At 50.6% G+C, this 14,095-nt stretch overlaps 1 protein-coding gene across 2 annotated transcripts in view; it reads left to right on the top strand.

The window, feature by feature from the left end:
• Nucleotides 1-14,095, top strand: part of DOCK2 (dedicator of cytokinesis 2) — a 345,180-nt gene that overhangs the window by 150,761 nt on the left and 180,324 nt on the right. The gene's annotated exons all lie outside the window — the stretch shown is intronic.

The following is a 14,095-nucleotide window of genomic DNA, read 5'->3' as shown; positions in this document are numbered from 1 at the left end:
GTGTCCCACCATGTCAGTCTGGCTCAGGCTCGCCCGTGGCCGCCCGTCTCACGCAGAGCAAAGTCTAGACCACTGCTGGGGACTGAAATGCCCCTGCCCCTTGCTTGTTCCTCTCCATGTTCCTCCCACACGTAAAGGCCAATTCCATTGGCCTTGGCCCCTGTCTCCCCTGGGTCTGAGAGCCTGTTCCACCGTGGGAATCGGGTGTTGGCTCAGTGTCACCTCACTGGAGAGGTTCCACTGTCCCCGCTGCCCTGCCCACAGTACCCGTCCCCTCCCCTTCCCCTCACAGTCTCTACGCCCTTCCTCTTTACATTCCTTCGTTCTTACCACCACCTGAAATGCTTACATCCCTTTATGCATTTGGTTGTTGCCCAGCTCTTCTTGGGAGCACGTGCGCTCCAGGAACATGAGGAATTTGTCCGTTTTGTTCATTTGTATCTCCGGGCCCTACAACAGTGCCCGGCACATGGCGGGTGCCTGATAAATACTTGTCGAGTGGACGAGTGAATGAATGAATGAATGTGCCCCAGCAGGGACTCTGGTGTTCAGACAGGACAGGTGCGACTCTGCTCTGATGACACCACGTGGGTTTGGGTCAGATAGTTTCCAGAACTTCCAGCTTCTCAAGAGAAGCTGCAAATCTGTATAATTTACGTGAAATGGCCTGATACTTCCATGTGGGTGGGTAATTAAAAGTGGATGTTGATTGTGGACATACTGTGGTCCTGCTTCGTGGACACAGAACATCGGGTGCTGGCTGTTATTCTTCCTGCAGCTGGGCAAGGACTTGCTCCTCGGAAGCAACAGAGTGTGGCGGTCTCTGTACCCAGGGTGCCGTCCGCTCGTGCCAGCGTGTGTGTGCGTAGTGCTGTTAATGCACGTTTCAGGCAGCGGGGACATCGTGGAGAACGCCGGCGGTGCCAGGCACGCCTGCCCTCCTGGGGCAGAGAGCCATGTGAATTGGTCTCTGTCATTTGCCTCCCCTCCTTCCACCTTCGAAGTATCACCATTTCTTACTCAGTGCCAAGCTCCCACAGCTGTGCCTACCACAACACACCCTTGGTAAGCGTCTTACGCCTCCTCTAATCTTCCTTTTCTTTGGAGCCAACCTAAAGATTCTCCTCAGTGCATTTGGTTTCTTGCATGACAGGCTCTTAGCTCTTTCTCCTTCAGAAGGGTGGTTCTTTCAAAGAGTTCCTGGATCCTACAAGGTACCAACTACATGGTGTTTATTGTTCTGTCCCTTTCTGTCAGGTACAAGGCACTTCTCGTCCCTTTGTGCTAACAGCGCAGGCGGGTGGCCACAGTCTGGCCCTCATTCACTGCAGCCAGTTCTCTGCACTTCTTATTTGATGCTCTGCCCTGGTTGCTTGTCCTCCCAACACACACTGCTCATCGCAGCCTGTTCATCTTTGCCAGGAAGCTGCCCTGGTCTGGAGTGTTCAGGGGCTCCCTGCTGAACACTCAAATCAAGTCATAAATGAATCAGTCTGTCCCTTCGCTGCGCTGTCAATGGGCTGTAACCAAATTTTCCCCTTTCATTTCTTTTTCTCCATCGAACATGCAGCCAAAATGGCTGTCTGGATATTGCCCGACACACCTGGCACGTCCTCACTGTCACGCCACTGCCTTCGTCTGACGGTCCTTCAGTGCCGCCTCCACCTACGGAACCCCACCTGGCCTTCAAGGTCCGGCGCAAAAGTGTTTCCTCATAGAGCTGCCCGAGTCTCACCAACCTGGTTGGGAGACCCCCCTGCCAGCTTCGTCCAGGTCACAGAGTTCTCTCGTCCTTCTGTGGAAAGCAGTTTTATTGAAGTATAAGTCACAGACTGGAAAATGTAGCAGTGAGTCTGAGTAAACACAGGCCATTGTGCAGATTGAGTCCAGAGCCCTTCCTCCCACCTGCGAAGGTCCACGGTGGTCCCTTCCCATCCACTCCCCTCCCTCCGCCTCCGGCGGCCCTCAGAGACCACACACCCACTTTCTGGCTCCTGGGACTTGCCTTTTCTGGACCGTTCATAGGTGTGAAACCACACGTCTAAGGTCTTTGGTGTCTGATTTATTTTCTGGGAATAGTATTCTGAGATTCATTTATATTTTAGGACATGTAAGTACTTGATTCCCTTTTGTTGCCGAACAGCAGTGCATTGTGTGAATATGCCGCGTTTCATTTATCCATTCACTGGTTGATAGACGTTTGAATGGTTTCCAGCTTTTGGCTTTTGTGTGTGATGCTGCCATGAATATTCACACACAGATTTTGTGTGAACACATTTTAATTTCTCTCGGGTGGAAACCTAGGAGTGGAATTGTTGGGGGAGCGGGGGAGGTGTTTGTCTAACTTTATAAGCGACTGCCAAACCTTCCCAGAGTGCCTGTGCTGTTTTCCTTCCCCACACACCAGCGAGGGGGTAGGGTCCGGGGTTATCTACATTTTGTACACTTAGTATTGTCGGTCCTTTGGATTATAACAATTCCAGTGGGTTTATCACAGTTCTAGTCGCATCTCATCGTGGTTTTAATTTGCATTTCCCTGATGACTGATGTTTTTGAGCATCTTTCCATGTGTTCTGCCTTTTATTTTTCGAGTAATTTTAATCTGTGCACTTGCCATACCCGACTCCTCTCCTATACTGGAGACCCTGGAGGCCCTGGAGGCCTGGACCAATGTGTAGGATGGGATAATAAGAGACCTTTTCTATAGAGTTGCTGTGAGTTGCATTTCGTTTAATTCATTCAATTAAATGAAATGATATGCTAGAAGCATCTGCCCAGCTGGTTTTCATACAGACTATCCATTTATCCATCCACTTGGTATTTTGTGAGAACGTCCTGTATCCTCAGCACAAAGACTGAGAAATGAGTGAAGTGCGGTCTCCACCCTCCGGAAAACCGCCATGGTTTTCCAACAAGAAATTGGAAAACCGCCTCCAACAAGAAGTCTCCCAAGTGCCCCGGTTCTCTGTGTCCCAAACCCAGCTCGTCACCAGCCCCCAGAGCCCACTCCACGCTCTCCCAGCGTTCAGGATCTCGGTTTATGGTTCTGGCCTCCTCTTGGCCCCTCCCAGCCACGCCCCTGCCCCTTCTAATCACCCACCAAGTGCTGCTGTGTCAGGACCTTGGGCCTCAGCCCCTCCCCACTGGGCTCTCTCACTGGCTCTCAGAGCCCCATCTGTTCTCAGTTATGGGGTTCATTGTACTTGGCCCACTGCGAGGTGACTTTCCGTTTGTGTGATTCGTGCCCCCACATCCTGGCCCCCTCCATGGAGGGCCTGGACCACGTTTTACTCATTCTTTTACCCTCAACACCCAGCAGGGTGCCTGGCATGCTGTGGGTGCTCAATAAATGTTTGTCGAAATAACAAAGGAGTGGAAAACTCCCCCCAAACGCTGTGCTGTATCACAGCTTCATATTTTTGTGTGCACTCCTCAACCACTGCCTTTTCCTGAATGGGGGGAGCTGGCCCGCATGTCAGGGAAGTGGAGTTGGGGGGCAGCAGCAGTGTAAGGAATTGCCCACCCAGACCTTCCCTGCCCCCCGGCTGACTCCAGGAAGCTTGCAGAAGTTCCAGGTTGAAGCTGTCATTATTCTCCCTGCCCCTCAAGTTTGCTCGTGTGATTACGAAGCCGGGAGTGCTGAGCAGGGCGGACTCGAGGCGGGCGGCGAGCACGGCCCCGTGGGAGTGGGACGGCCCCGTGGGAGTGGGACATGCCGAACGGACAGGAAGAAACAGGTGGCTTTTTCTGAAGATGCAGCTTCCTTGTCAGGGAGTGGGCGTCTCTAGCAATCCTTGGAATAGAACTGTCTCCTCCAAATTAAAGAACATGATGTTGGAAAGTAATTACTCAGAGGTCAGGGGTCCCTGTCCTAGTGCCGAAAGCCCCAATTTAACTTGGAATTGAAATTTGACAAGGAGGAGAGAGCCCCATTCCAATCGTCACTTTTAATTTTCCAGATATGATTTTTATGGGTTACCTTTTATTGCTTGGGAATATTAAACAACCCCTATAGATGGCCAACAGCCGACACGTCCAGTACTTCGGAAATGCCAGGAAGGCCTGAGTCGGGCGTGGGGCAGCTGGTGTCTCTCCTGTCATTATGGGATTAAACAGAGACGTTCCTTTCTTATTTTTTGGAGTGGGGACATTACCGGAAGAGGTGTTCACTGTTCGACTCACAGGCGCCATAGGATGATTGCTTCTTGCGCACGGTGCATCATAATGAGCAGATGCTGGGAATAGCACTCCTGCCTTTCCTGCAGATTGCCTGCTTGAACCGTGAGGGGCCTGTGGTGACAAATGTGCAGAGGGAGACTTTACAAGAACTAAAAGCAAAACACGTGTGCATGGCTGCTGCTCTGTCTTAGTCTCTGTGCCAGAACCTAGTCTATCTTGCTTACTTAAGTAGCCAAGGAGCTTGGCTTTGATGCTGAGGAAGGCAGCATGGGTTGGCAGAAAGGATTTTTCAGACGAGGGAGAACAGGAGAAAGCCTCCACGCTCGTTCGGCAGAGAGCTGGCTCTGTGACTTCATGCTGACCTCACGCTGTAGACCTTGAGTTCTTCTGAGCCTTGGACGCTGTCGTTTTTGAGATGTTTTTCATGTATCTAAGTTTCTTGATTTGGCCAATGCCCATTCTCTGTCCCTATCTCCCAAGCGCCCGAGTCTGGGACAGAAAATAGATGTCGTGCATGTACCCACTCTGCTGGGTTGGTACTGCCTGCCTGGGGTGCTGCACTGAGCAAGATTCAGAGGACACGTGTTGGCTCCATGGGAAGAAGTGCTGAATTGATTAGTGATGTCTGTCATGAGCGTAAGATCGGAGAACCATGATGTGTACAAGACATTTGGAGATATTATGTAGGAACTGAAATCATTGGTGTTGTTCTGGTCCAGCCCAAAAGGTCTTGCATAACCAATATTCTCTTCCATGTAGCCCTGGTTCCTTTAAGAAGGCTGTGGTAGAAAAGCCAAAGATAATGGGGGAAAAACCCAGTAATCTGAGAGGGTACATTTTACCCGGGAACAATTTCTACATACCGCATGTCACGTTTTATAAAGTGGGAGACGCACTGTGACGTTAGGTTCCCGGCGAATGTGAACATGCAACCAGTTAAACTGGACCCAGTGGTTTATTGCTGCATTGACTGTACTCCTCGGAGATGTGGAAATATAAAAAAGCCAGTCTGATGGAAAATCCCTACCGTGTGATGGAGCATTTCTTTGGGTCTTCCCGGGTTAATTGTCATCGTCATCTCTCATTATTCAGGAGAATAGACTCAGCATCCTGGCCAAAGTCACACAGTAGTAGTAAGGCAGGACGTGAACCCAGGGATGGGAATTCAGGGGCGAATGCCGTGCTGTTCCATAGGGATCAGAGGGGTGGGAGGGAAAGTGAGCGGGTGTGGCATGTGTCTCAGGAAGCCCTTATGGCCAGTGCGTCTCCCTGCTGACTGCTCTGGAGCAGGCTGTCCCTGTCCCCTGCGTCCCTAAGTGCTGGGGACCGCCGCCCTCACTGGGAGAATCCACCAGGGAGTGTAAACACCAGGGACCGCCAGAAGTTCTTGGAAGGGAAATGATGTGGTAATTTTGTTAAAATTGGGATCTAGCTTTTATTTCGGGCAGATAAAATAAGCCTTTGGGTGATATATTTTGGGCCTAATTACCCTGGTTTTCGCAGAGGAGTCTATTGAGAGATTAAATAAAGGTAAATACTGTTGGCATCATGCCAGCCCCAGAAATTCAGAGCATTTTTTTCCTAAAAGGAAAAAACGTAGTGGAAATCACCCCATTCTTCACTGCTTCACCTCACAACAGCACGGAAGACTCCAGAAAACACCTGCGGCGCCGGAGAGCCAGGGTTTCAGAGCTCCGGCCTCCCTTTCTGAGTGGCAAATGGCCTCTATGTCACCACCCTCCGCCACTCCGTGGGACCACAGGCTGCAGGGAGCCTGTGCAGGGGCCACCGCGAGACAGTGGGACCTGGGTTCAGACTCAGCCCCGTCCCACGGAAAACAGGGCTGAGGAGGTGGGGTCCCAGCCGGAAGCGGCAGCTGACTCCTGACCTTCGCTCCATGACCCAACACTTTGTTAAAAGCCAGCATTTATCATAAAAGCTATCAGCATATGCTTTTGAGCGAATATTCCATTTTAGGTAGAGAATGAAGCACCTTAAGTAGCTCACTCACCCTACATCAGGTGCTCGTATTTTACACCTGTGATAAGTGAGCACAGAGAGGTCACGGGATGGGCCGATAACCGCCCAGCTTGCTAATGGAGGAACTAGGGTCGGAATGCGGGCAGCAGTTTCCAGAGTCCCTGCTCTTAAATAACGGTAGTGGTTTGTGCACCCCCACACTATTCGTACCCATCAGTGCTGCTCATTAGGGATCGCACGATTTAAAAGTACGGATGAGCTCCCTTAAAGCCAGCCTCTGGCCTGCCTGGAACATGGAATGCAATGGGATAACCTGGGAGGAGACTTTCAGAAACCTATAAAAACACAGAATTTGTGGTGGTTCTATGACAATGACATCTGTAAGATCATCTCCTCAATTCTGGTAATTGAACCACAAAAAGCTACACAATTGGAACAAGAACTTGTTGTTGCCCTGAGCATCGGCACGTAGGCAACGGCAGGGCTCACGGAAGATGGCGGAGCCAGAACGGAGACGCGGAGCTCCGGAGGTGGGGAGGGGAGGGGGCGTCCCTCCTCCACATCGGTGTCTCCAGGTTCTGTGCATTCTGGCCCGAGGCGAGAGGCGTCTCACAGCCAAACCCTTCTCTCCGCCACCTGTGCCACTAACCCTGTGTGGCCACAGGCGTCTCTCACAGCCGCCATTGCTGCCCCTTCTCATTAGACATGCGGCCTCGTCTCTTGTCCCCTTCAAATTCTTCCCACTGTCATGGTCTTTCACAGTAGAACGTTCTTGGTGAGGAAGCATCTGTGGCCCCGTGGTGGCTGAGAATCAGTGAGGCTGACATAGGTTCTGGTCCCCCATCAGAGAGGAAATAGCAAGTGAGGGGCTTCGGCCCCTAGGCCCAGCATCGCCACGCCTGGGAAGGAGGGAGCTAGAGTCTGAGCCCAGGTCCACAGGGTTGGGAGCTGACATACAGCAGCCTGGTCCACGACAGGCCGCAGACTGGTACCAGTCCATGGCCCAGGGCCTCAGGGTTGGGGACCGCTGTGTTAGAGGGAGATCAGGTTATGAAAGAAAGGAAACTTTATACCAGAGACCTGAAATTCCAGGGGTGACCAAAAGGTGGCATCATCCATTTGAGGAGGGGCTCGGTTGTCACTTGAAATGGAAACAGGGATGGTGCTTTTGCCCTGGGGTTGGGAGAGGGGAGGAGCTGTCGGCCTCAAATATATAGGCTAAAATGATGAGCGTCTCAACTCCCAAAGAGCCCACAGCGCGTGTTGGCAGAAGTCATTCACCAAGGTAGACTGCACAGACCCGGGTCTGGTTCCTGACTGACAGGAACGGTCTGAACAGTCGGAGGGTCGGGGGGATTGGAAGAGGGAGCAGCATCTCCCGCCTTCCCTGCTGCCCTGGGAAACCTCCTCTCATGTCTCAAGGTCACTTTCCCCTGGAGACGTCCTCATTCCTTGACCGTTTTTCAGTTACAGCATTGCCACGTCCTTCCCTAGCTGTGTTCCATTCTAGACGCAGGTCCGTGAGGAAAGGGACTGCGTCATTTTATCTCGAGGTTCCCATGCATAGGCCAGGCCGCACAGGCGGCTGTGGGAGTGAACGAGCAGAACGAACAAACTAATTGAAAGTACAGATTAATGTCTACCTTTGAAAGAATTCTGATTTAAAAAACATGATGAGGAGAAAGATTTGTTTCATGTCAGGCTTTCCCTTAAGGAGCTTTTAAATATGAAATTCCTGAATACTTTACTAGCGCTGTGTGGTCTAATTTTTTAAGACAAGTTAAAGTTGGAGGGCTGCTATGTAAGAGCTGGTTTCCTTCTCCAAACCGTCCTAATGTTCAATAGTGAACCGCAGATCAGGGAATTCATTATTAATGTTCAATAATGAACCGCAGATCAGGGAATTCCGAGGAGACTCAGGTTCCTGTTCAGACAGCGTCGGCCTCTAGCCTGGTCCGCCTGATGGAGCAGACCTTGGCTCTGAGCAGAGAGCGCTCTGACATAGCAAACCTTCTGATGCCGCTGCTGCTGCCCAGACGGCGGCACACAGCCCGGTGGCGCGTGCCCGAGCCTCTGCAGAGGACGTGAGCTCAGGCCCTGGGGAAACTGGAGCTTCCATGAGCCACCCAGAGGTTCCTGCTGTCGGCACCCAGAGATGGAGAGGCAGAGACCGAGTGTGGGAACTGAACGGTGAGCACCAGGAAACGCGGGGCTGGTGTGTCATCGTGCTAGTGACATTAGCCCTACGTGTCTCAGTGCCTTGTGGCTTCTGTTGGTGGTGCTGAGCAGATCTGACTCTGAGCAAGTCATTGGAAGTGTGTGCATGTGTTTTTAAAGGTTACACTCCACTGTGTCTCCTGTCCCGTATCCCGGCACTGAAGGCTGGCCGTTTCTTGTCTTTGGGGAACTTCAGACACTTCAGAGCTGTAGAATGATTGCCATCGGCGCGTTGACTCAGCTCACTCATGCCCAGCATTGGTTTCTGAGGGCTGTGGAGTTGGGGTGCAAGGTCTCGAGTTTGCAAGGGTTTTGCTGGCTGCACCTTGGTCCTCCTTTTCTCTAAAGTAGTGAAGACACCTACTTTCGCAGCTAGGAAGGGTCTCCACAGTCCTGCCCCTCAGGTCCGTTATCTACACAGTGGGACTCACGGCTGCTGCCTTCAATTCCCGGTGGGGACCGATCCTCAACTTGGTGCGAAGCCCACACCACAGGGCTCCACACACAGCAGGCCCTTGGCCGGTAAGAGCCGGTGCGGTTCTCAGTCGGTGCTCGAGTGCTCTCCCAGCTTTGGTGCAGGTGCTGTGAATCGGGTCGCCAGCTATTTTATGGCCTCAACTCAGGATCACTCCTGCATTTGTGAAGTACTACTAAGCTGCTGCTGCAGCTGGGCTGTGAATAAAGCCCCCTTGAGATGCAATCAGCCCCCGTATGTCTGCCACAAAGGCTGGAATCTCAGACAGAGAAGTGGGGAGAAAACCCGTAATGCTGTTCCTCCCTGGAGTGCAGCTGAGGGGCTGGGGCTGTTCACAGAGAAACCCCTCCCCCAGCCCCCGTTGGGACAACTGCTAATGAACAGGTTCGCCCACACCTCTCCTCTCCCTGTTGTCCTTGCCTGGGGCACTGGCCTTCTTAAGTGACTCAAAGGAATCAATTTTGTTCAAAAGATCTTTCAGAACCAGAGCCCATTTTTCTAGATGAATGGTGCTTTCATACAGTGATGGCTTTGTGCAGCCATTAACTATTTATGATTATTTTCTAAAAACATGAGGAAATTCTATGACTTAAATATAAAGAACGGATTACAGGGATGCGGCGACAATAGCAGGAAAGTCGTCAGGGACCCTGAAGGTCAGAGGCGGGAAGAAATATGGTTCCTCTCCCGGGTCCCTGGAGCGCCCAGGAGTCAGACCCAGGGACCATGTTCTGAAGCTAAAATTATGTTGGCATCTTCTGCTTAAAGGACACATGATTTGTACATTTCTATAGTCTCACTTTTTCCAAAATTATTTTGCTTTCCTTTTATAACCAAGAAAAAAACCCTTAAACACTATTTTTTTAAGGAGTTAATGAGATAGTCGAGCATCTTCGCATATATAACTTCACTTTTCTTCTAACCAGCCTGTGAAGCCAGATGGCTCCACTCTGAAGGCAGAGGTGGGGGAGGGAGGTGAAGGCACCAGTTTGAAATCGTGCAGAAAACCAGGGGCCGAAGTGAGGACAGCTGGTCTTGGTCCGCTCTGTCTCTCCACCGGGATGTTTTATCTCCGCATCTCCTCCCAGTTCATCCGACAAACCTACAGGAAGCACTTACAGCGTCTCGGGCAATGCAAGGAGCACTTGGAGGGTCCCAGAGATGTAGGCGACGATTCCTGTCCCCCGGGCCTGTGCTCCCTGGTGGAGACGAGTGTGAGAGGCTGAAAGGAGAAATGTCAAGGCCACGTGAGCAGCAGCCTCCTCGGAGGACGGAGTGACTAATCCCGCGGCAGGGGTGGGGACGATCAGAAAAAGTTACAGAGAGGAGGTGACATTTAAATTGCAACTTAATGTCTGGCACAGGCGTTAAGATCCCAAGCTTGCAAATGTAGCAGACCTTGAAAGAACTTCAGCCGTCACCCCCTCACACTTGTGGACTTGGACAAATTCCTTGTCTCCCTCCAAGCCTCAGTTATGCTTCTGGAAAATGGGCATAATCATAGGCAACCTCATGATAATTTTTTAGGAGTAAATAAGATAATGGAAGCAAATCATTGGGTTATAGCCATTGAAATTCAAGAAATTAGAGCTTTTAAAAAAAAAGACCACAATTCGTAGTGATATAGCTACTGTTCATGTATTGCGTCAGAATGAAAGTCATTTTCTGTGGCAGGTGGGTAATGGAACAGGGTCCCGGGTTAGGGGCAGCGTGTGCTAAGTCACTGATGTGTAATAGCCTCGGACACTTTGGGAGGTCGAGGGGCTGGGCCCCAGAGAGTGTGGAGCAGCAGCAGTTAGAGCACAGTAGGTTCGAGTCCCCTTGCAGGTGGCCTTGTTTGCTGGGGGAGGGATTTTATGCTTTAGGATGGTGGCAGGGTGCGATTAGAGATAAAAATGCTTAAAAACCCAGGGAATGGGATGGTTCACGTGTGTCTAAGAGCGGCCTGAAGGCAGCTGGGCGCAGGCTGGATCCACAGGAGTGGGGAAGTTCAAGGGGAAGTAGGCCGGTGCTACGGGCTGTGCGGAATGCACAGGGGCTCCTGGCAGCATGCATCGTTTCAGTTAGAGACCTTTTGGACTTAACACTTCACAAGGGAAGGGAAGAAGTTCCTATTCTCAGGACACAATGTATAGTGGAGAAGTGGGGAGAAAACTGGAAATGGCCACACTTGAAGACCAGTAATCGTCACAAGAGAATTACAAGGACAGCATTTAGAGGGTCAGCAAAGGAGGGGGCGCGGTATCCAGGTGGGCGGGCCAGGAAGGGGCTGTGCTCATTCTCAGACCCCCTACCCATGGTGGGCCACAGTGCGCCAGGGCGGCAGCTGCCGTTTTCTGGCCTGGCCCAAGATGGGAGTCAGTAACTGTTGACTGGAGAATAAGTGACTGTGGACTGAGGTTCACTGGAGGCGTTTCCTTGGAGCTGGCGGACCCGTGGAGTGGAGAGGGGGGAGGGAGCCATCTCAAGAATCCCCACAGGTCAGTGGGCTGAGTTTGTGGATATTGATGCTTCCCACAGCTTTGGGTTTGCTCTCTTGGAACCCTGACTAGCGAAGGCATATTGCTTCTATCTCATTAAGTCTGGAAACAAATGAGCAAACAAAAAACAGTGACAACAACCCGTAACTTCTCCTCCGTCGCCCACACAGGGTTCGTGCACGTGGGATGGGGCGCAGTCGGGCTCGGGGCGCTGGGCGGAAAAGCCGTGTGAACCACTCTCGATTTCAGCAACTAAAGGGACTCAGTCACCCCGACTGCTGTGGCTCCGTGGGCGGGGCATCATCCCACAAAGTAAAGGTCGCCGCCGGTTCGATCCCTGGTCAGGGCACATGACCGGGTCGTGGGTCCCAGACAAGGCATGTCATGGAGGCAACTGACTGATGTTTCTCTCCTCTTTCTCTCTTCCCCTCTCTCTAAAAATAAATAAGTAAAATCTGTAAAATAAATGCACAAAAATGCACTGACTCAGTCCATCCGGCTCCGAGGAAGGAGGCTTTTTTGTCTGCATCTCCAGAGTGTCACAGCATCGCGTGTGCTACCTGGGCAACCAGCCCACGCACCCACACGAGGTCACTGTGTCAGCCGATGCTTTACAACATATCTGTTGAACTTGTGCCAGGAGAAAAAATACGGGTTTCATTGGAGTGAAATTTAATGTGAGGGAGCTATAGGTTCTGAGAATTTGTGAAAGGCATTCATAATAATAAAGCTTTGATTTGCTTTGGAGCAAATAATCCTTTGGTGTAATGTTTATTGTCTTTTCATTTCAGTTGTGGTTTAAGCCAAGGCAAAATGCTCTGCCCAAAATGCTTCTTCAGTTAAACAGACCCTATCTCCTTAAAATTGCATTTTGTCTGAACTGGACTAGGTCACATGTAATAAATTCTGGCATTTTAATGGAAACATTACAGCAAAAATAGTTAACAATCTGCTCTAATTTCAAAACCAATTTTCCCCTTCACACAGTAAGGCAGTAGCTTGGTAAAATGTGCAAAACGCATTAGGATTTAATTATGGCGGCAATTTGTCCTGCAGCGAGGTTAACTGGGCTGTCAGTATTCTGGATAAAGGTGTGGGGGGCTTGGCAGTGGGAGAGGATAGTAGTGGCTTGGTGTGTCTGGGCTCTGAACCGCACGCGGACCACCGTGGAGACAGAAGCCCAGGGCACGTGAGCTGCTGAAGGTCTGGATCCGTGGGAGGCTGGGTCCTCCTGGGAGCACAGAAGGGGCCCAGGCCCAGCCTCATGTGAGCACTGATGGACAAGGAAATGCTTGGGAATCATTTCTTCATGTTTCTCCACTGGATCTAGTTCATTCCTTAACTCATCCCTGCAACAAATAGTTGAATCCCATTGTGCAGGTGCTGGAGATTTAAAGGGGAGCAAAAATAAGCCCGATTCCTGCCTAATGAGAGAGAAATACATTCATCAAAGAATGACACAAATAGAGGTACAAGGACAACTGTGCCAGTGACTTTGATGGAAGGGACCCTGGTGCCCAGTGAATGTGCGAGAGGGGCGCTCCGTGTGGTGTGGGCAGCGGTGAAGGCGGTCGACCTTTCCTGGGAAGTTCGGAATCTGTTCTTTCTTTGTTTTCCCGGGAAACGTGCAGAAGAGATTATAATGAAAACTGTCCCTGTCATTAGGACCAGTGAGGTATCCTTCTCAAGTTTGAATTTTATAGCCCAATCAACCCCAGCTACAAATGGAGACGCAAAACCTAGGAAAAATATGTAAGTTTATTGCAAAAGATAATATCCCATTTAAAACAGTTTAGAAATTTACAAAACCTTGCATTTTACACAGTGTTTAAGAAGGTACTGTGCAGATGAGCTGGTCTGAAGTCCCGGGTTAGTGAGTGATACACAGTTCCCTTAACTACAGAGAAAGCAGCCACATAAACCCCTGCCACTCACGCTGATGTGTCAGTCCTTTCTTCTCCCATTTTACAAAAGTGATTTCTGCTAAATTAATCTCTCACCATAAAACCATAAAACCATAAAACCTCAAGTACAGCGTGGTTGTAGATTATCATGGTAGATGTTACCTAATATTTTACAAAGAAGCGATTTTCACATGAGTAGTTGGATAGAGAGTTTCGGTGTAAGTATATGTGTGGGATTTTTATTTACTTTTTTGAACAGAGATGATCATTTTTGTTAGCAGGAAGGTGCTTACTGAGTCCGTTTTCCCTTGTAATGATTTTAAATGCTCGATTTCTGGAAGAGCCCTCCTTCCCTGGTTCAGGCTGGCGGCCCGAGCGATGTCGTGTTGTGCTTTGGTATAGAATCATTGCAGTCTCATTTGGTTGAATTTCTAGAAATGACAGCATTTTCTGCCCAATTTTGTTTCCCCGTTGAGAGTGTATCCAAGCCCCCAACTCCACATAAGGGTGTAAAAACATGCGCTTTTTCGTTACCCAAGGACTGGGTTCTGCTTTTTGTGAGCGTGGCCTCCAACGCCTCTTCATTATTCCAGGCAGACTTGGCAGATGCCCCAGCCCAGCCCTGGGTCGTTCTGCTCACTCGGTGCTGGACCGAGCACAGAGCAGACGGAGCAGGTCGAGCAGGTGTTCACATCTCCGTTTGTGAACGGACACGCGGCCCTGAAAATCGGAACGCTGTGTCAGAGGAGGGCGGACTAGGCTCTGCTGTTGCCCGGGTCTCTCAGTTCCCAGAACAGGAGCGTTTTCATCCTAGCACGCTGCCCAGGAATATAAATTCATTCGAAAATTAGTGTAAGCAA

This window comes from Artibeus jamaicensis, unplaced genomic scaffold, assembly GCF_021234435.1.
Source record: "Artibeus jamaicensis isolate MK-2021 breed Jamaican fruit bat unplaced genomic scaffold, CSHL_Jam_final scaffold_3151, whole genome shotgun sequence".
NCBI lineage: Eukaryota > Metazoa > Chordata > Mammalia > Chiroptera > Phyllostomidae > Artibeus > Artibeus jamaicensis.
Note: the sequence above shows the minus strand (reverse complement) of the source record. Positions and strands in the feature narration are given on the sequence as shown.